This window comes from Cervus elaphus, chromosome 14, assembly GCF_910594005.1.
Source record: "Cervus elaphus chromosome 14, mCerEla1.1, whole genome shotgun sequence".
Lineage (NCBI taxonomy): Eukaryota > Metazoa > Chordata > Mammalia > Artiodactyla > Cervidae > Cervus > Cervus elaphus.
This window is the reverse complement of record NC_057828.1, coordinates 69104374-69110010: the sequence shown is the minus strand read 5'-3', so window position 1 is coordinate 69110010 and position 5637 is coordinate 69104374. Positions and strand designations below refer to the sequence as shown.

Genomic DNA, 5637 nt, shown 5'->3' with positions numbered 1-5637 from the left:
TGTTGCATTTATAGAGCACAGGCGGAGTAGATTTAGCATAATTCTTAAGGGCCCTAGGATTTTCAGAGTGGTAAATGAGGATTGACTTCAAGTCACCAGGTGCATTCACCCCAAACAAGAGTCAGCCTATTTTTTTGAAACTGTTTGAAGCCAAGCACTGACTTCTCTCTAACTATGAAAGTCCTACACAACTTGCTCTTCCAATAAAAGCTGTTCTATCTATATTGAAAAATCTGCTCAGTGTACCTCTTCATTAAGGATCTTTGTCAGATCTGGATAACTTGTTGCAGCTTCTGCAATAGGACTTGCTGCTTCACCTCGAACTTTTATGGCATGGAATTGACTTCTTCCTTAAAACCTCATAAACCAATCTCTGCCACCTGCAAACTTTCCTTCCGCAGCTTTCTCACCTCTGTTTTGGGAGAGTTGAAATTTAGGGCCTTGCTTGGAATTAAGCTTTGTTTTAAGGGAATGTTGTGACTGGTTTGATCTTCCATCCAGACCACTGAAACTTTCTCCATATCAGCAATAAGACGATTTCATTTTCTTATCATCCATGAGTTCACTAGAGTAGCACTTCCAATCTCCTTTACAGAACTTTTCCTTTGCATTTAAAACTTGGCTACCTGTTTGGTCGAAGAGGCCTGGCTTTCAGCCAGCTAGGCTTTTGACATAGCTTCTTCACTAAGCTTAATTGTATTTCTGGCTTTTGATTTAAAGTGGAAGACATATGACTCCTGCCTTCACTTAAACACTTAGATACTATCATAGGGTTATTAATTGACCTAATTTCAATATTGTGTCTCAGAGAATAGGGAGGCCTGAGGAAAGGGAGAGAGATGGGGGAATAGCCAGTTGGGTGGAGCACCCAATGTCCCTTTGATGACATTAACATCAAATATCACTGACCATAGATCACCATAACAAATATAGCAATAATTGAAATAGTTTGAAAATTACCAAAATATGACAGAGATATAAAATGAATAAATGCTGTGGGAAAATGGTACTGATAGACATCCTGAACTCTGGGTTGCTGGAAACCTTTGATTTATTTAAAAAAAAATACAATAAAGGGAAGTGTAATAAAACAAGGTATGCCTAAAGTTTCAACTTGCTTAATGTTGGCATTTTTTCTGAGAAAAACAACACAAATTCCTAAAACATAGGAGCTTATTAAAGGAATTAGAAGAATCTAGACTATGTCTTGGAGAAGGCAATGGCACCCCACTTCAGTACTCTTGCCTGGAAAATCCCAGGGACAGAGGAGCTTGGTGGGCTGCCGTCTACGGGGTCGCACAGAGTCGGACACGACTGAAGCGACTTAGCAGCAGCAGCAGGCTTTGTCTTGCATTTATACCTGAATAATTAAACCATTCCAGTTGCCTTTTATAACTAGACTCAGGGTCACTTATACTACAAACTCAAGCAAAAAACAGAGCAGGGATGTTTTCTCTCAGCCTTGTCTAAAATGAAAATGTGCATTAATTATTAAATGATTATTTAGAAGTATAGTTCCCCTTAGATTTATACCCAAGGGCAACCATTTAAAGTAGTATATTCATAACATTAATGTGTTTTGTTTCAAGAAGCTGTGACAAAAGACATGGAACTTTGTGGAGGGGAAACAAAGCGAGGGAAGGAACCAAATCATACTGAATATTCTGGATTGATGGAAACAGTAACTCTGATGCTTATATTTTATATATGATGAAACTGAACCTAAAGAGATAAAGTTATTTACCCTAACTCACACAGCTAGCAAGCGGCAGCACTAGAATTTCACTCTAGAATCCACAGTTTCCACTATGCCAGCCTGGCTAAAGATCTGAATTTCCAATAGATACAAGGGTGATTGCTAACCTCAGAGCTGTCTTCCACAATTATGAAACCAGCCAATAGATCCTTGCAGAAGATGAGTAAACAAAAATGGCAAAGGAGGAGAAGACTAACTTCCAGAGAAGAAAACTGGCCTCGAGGCTCATGTCAGCCCACATACTTTCCATGTGGCTGAGGGCAACTCATTACCTTCTCTGGATCTCAATCTCCTTATCTGAGAAATGGAGACTTTTACTAAATTACTCTAAGATTCCTTTCAAGCTTCAGAGTGCAAGATCTCATAGTACTTGCTCTGTGCTGAAAGTCCTGACTGGTTTTCATCATTTTATGTGGTTCTTAAGATCCCTCAGGATAGATGGCTTGCCTACAGAGCCCAGAGAGCAAGACAGGAAAAGATACAGTCCTTCAGGTCAGAGTCTGTCTGCAATCAGCCTTTTGTTGTTGTTGTTCAGTTGCTAAGTCATGTCCAACTCTTCCTCCTGCCTTCAGTTATTCCCAGCATTGGGGTCTTTTCCAGTGAGTCAGCTCTTCACATCAGGTGGCCACAGTATTGGAACTTCAGCTTCAGCTTCAGTCCTTCCAATGAATATTCAAGACTGATTTCCTTTAGGATTGACTGGTTTGATCTTCTTGCAGTCCAAGGGACTTTCAAGAGGCTTTTATCCAGCACCTCAGTTCAAAAGTATCAATTCTTCAGTGTTCAGCCTTCTTTATGGTCCAACCCTCACTTCCGTACATGACAACTGGAAAAACCATAGCTTTAACCATATGGACCTTTGTCAGCAAAATGATGTCTCTGCTTTTTAATATGCTGTCTAGGTTTGTCATAGCTTTCCTTCCAAGAAGCAAGTGTCTTTTAATTTCATGACTGTAGTCACATTCCACAGTGATTTTGGAGCCCAAGAATATAAAATCTGTCACTGCTTGCAGTTTTTCCCCATCTATTTGCCATGAAGTGATAAGACCGGATGCCACAATCTCTTTTTGGAATGTTGAGCTTTAAGTCTTACATAAGCAGCAAGAAACAACCAACTTCCCACTGTCTTTCCAAGTGAGGAACTGCATATGTTAGCAAGGACACCTTTTTCATTAAAGGAAATTTTATTGCCTAGTCTCTGCCTTATTTTTGATTATGCAAAGATAGAAAAGAAAATAATACATTTTGAAAAACATTTATTTATTTTATTTATTTCTTTGGATGTGCCGGGCCTTAGTTATGAGGGAGTTAACCAAATAGATGACTAAGTGGGCATGTCTAGTGTGCTGCAGGAAGAGGAAAGAGGTTAGTGTGACCTGAATGGAGATTGAAGGAAGGAAAGAGGGAAAGAGAAAGGGGAAAAGAGAGGAAGAACAATAGAAGGAAAGACCTTATCTCAAAAGTGATTTACATAACTGCAAACATAATTTACATTAACCTGAATCTCTGGAAGGATTACTTCCCCCAAAGCAGCACTTGTTCGTAAATGGACCTGTACTACAGAATTTCAGTACTCCAGATAAATGTAGCGTACACTCAAATAAAAATTTTACATTTATATTTTCAATTGGAGAACTATTTGGGAAAGGGGGACATGCATTTAACTGGCTTAAATAGCTTTGTTCAGTAACAGAGCTGAAGGGCTTCTCTGGTGGTACAGTGGATAAGAATCTGCACGGTGATACAGGAGACACGGATTCCACCCTTGGTCCAGGAAGATGCCACATCCTGCGTGGCAATTAAGTCCATGTGCCACAACTCCTGAGCCTGGCTCTAGACCCCCTGAGCTGCAACTACTGAAGGCTTATTGACCTAGAACTGGTGCTCTGCAACACGAGAAACCACTGCAATGAGAACCTCGCACACCACAACAAGGGAGTGGGCCCCACTCACCGCAACTAGAGAAAGACTGCACGCAGCAGTGAAGAGCCAGCACATCCAAAAATCTGAAATAAAATAGCGGAGCTGAAAATCTGTCTATCTATCATCTATCTATTTATATTTAATCCCCCAGGGCAACACACATCTGTCCACCTTCTTAGCACACTGCAGGTGATAAAGGGACAGAAACACCAGATCTGGAGTGGTTTGAATGAATCTGGGATGCAGCGACCTGCATCTGTCTGATACCCCAGACCAAAATATTAGTTTCAAGAATAGGAAAATGTTGGTTTCTAGTAACAAAAGCCACTCCTACTGAGTAGGTGAGTAGCTCTGTATGGAATGCTAGTTTAGTCATTGATGATTCCTTTCTGTAGCTTCTTTTTGCTTAGAGTAAGGTCAATAACTTTAATTGGAGTTTAATAAATGTCAACAATAAAAATGATAAATTTATTTGAAAACATTGGAGTTTATTTAAATACACACATATCAACTTGCCAACTGCAAAGAAAACAGCAATAAAACTGGTCAGGCTTAACTGTAATGAGTACTCAACCCTGGAAAATATCTTGAGCATCTCCCCAAACAAGAAGCAATTTTCAGTTATAACAAATTTACTGAGCATTTTACAAGCATTAATTCATTTATTCTATACAACAATTCTATGAGGCGGGTACTATTGTGGTCCCAATTTTAATAGATGAGAAAACTAAAGCACAGAGAATTTAGGGAAGTTGCCCAAGGTGGCGTAGTCAGTAAAAGGTAGAGCTGGGATTTGAACTCTGGTGTCATGGGTCCAGAGTTGGGGTCTATACCAACACCCATTCTACCTTTCCAGTGGGCATAAGTGTTTACTGTAAATTTAAACAGTTTACCAAATACTGTTCATCCATTACATCATTTAATCCTTTTAACAAACTGTGATACTCTGAAGTAGGTACTATTATCATATCTATTTTTATAGATAAATTAACCTGCCTAAAGTACCACAGCCAAAAAATTAGGAGGTTTAGACTTAATCTTGGGTAGTCTGGTTTTAGCCTCAAAATTGTTACCACCAACTGATGTTGCCTGTAAACCATGCTCCATTTTTTTTTCTTTTTATAAAAACTGGCATACAATTTACTTACAATCCATTTTTCTTTTGTTTTTATTTTTTTATGTTTCTTAAAAGTTTATTACAACAGTCAAGATTTATATTCATTCTGGGAATCCCCTGGCAGTCCACTGGTCAGGACTTTGCACCTGCACTGTGAGGGTTTGGGTTCAGTCCCTAGTTGGGAGACCATTTGCTTTCTTCCACTAAACTGTCTGCCAAGATTTGAGTTTGGCAGCTGAAGACCCTTTTAGAAGCGTATTTCGGATGTTATCCTTAGTTTCATGCAAGAAATGAGCGAAATTCGATAAAAAAGAGGTATTGTATTATCCTTTGATTCTTCAAAATCACTTAGTTCACAGATGAGAAACTGTCCAATTGAACCACAGGTTGACCAGAATCTCCTGAGGGGCAGACTTGTATACTCATATTGAATTTCAAATACTCCCGAATTAACTCATTAATTAGAAGATTTTCATGAGACAATGATGGTCAGGGTTCCCTTTTATCAGCAAGGGCATTGAAAACTTCAGCTCAAATCCTCGCCCTTAAATACCGCAATACTTCTCTTTTTCCCCGGGTTTCCTTTAAAATGGCCTTCAGCTCCCCAGCAGCTGCCAGTTTTCAATGGCCAGGGGTTTGCCTGCAGTCCATTTTTTTCTTGACAACATTTGTTTTTGCTTCCAAGAAAGCTGTTTCACTGAATGCTACATGAGACAATCATCTCCTGTGGGATCTGATAACAAAATCATGTGGGATTTGGTAGCTTTGGGGAAAAAGTTCCATCCTTAGTTATTTATGGGGCTGTTTTGTAAAACCAAAACAAACAAAGAACAAATGCATG

General features: G+C 39.2%; 1 pseudogene; it reads right to left on the bottom strand.

Annotated features, from left to right (window-relative positions):
* Nucleotides 1-5043: 5043 nt before the first annotated feature.
* On the bottom strand, nt 5044-5417 carry LOC122707476 (annotated as a pseudogene).
* Between the last annotated feature and the right edge of the window lie 220 nt (nt 5418-5637).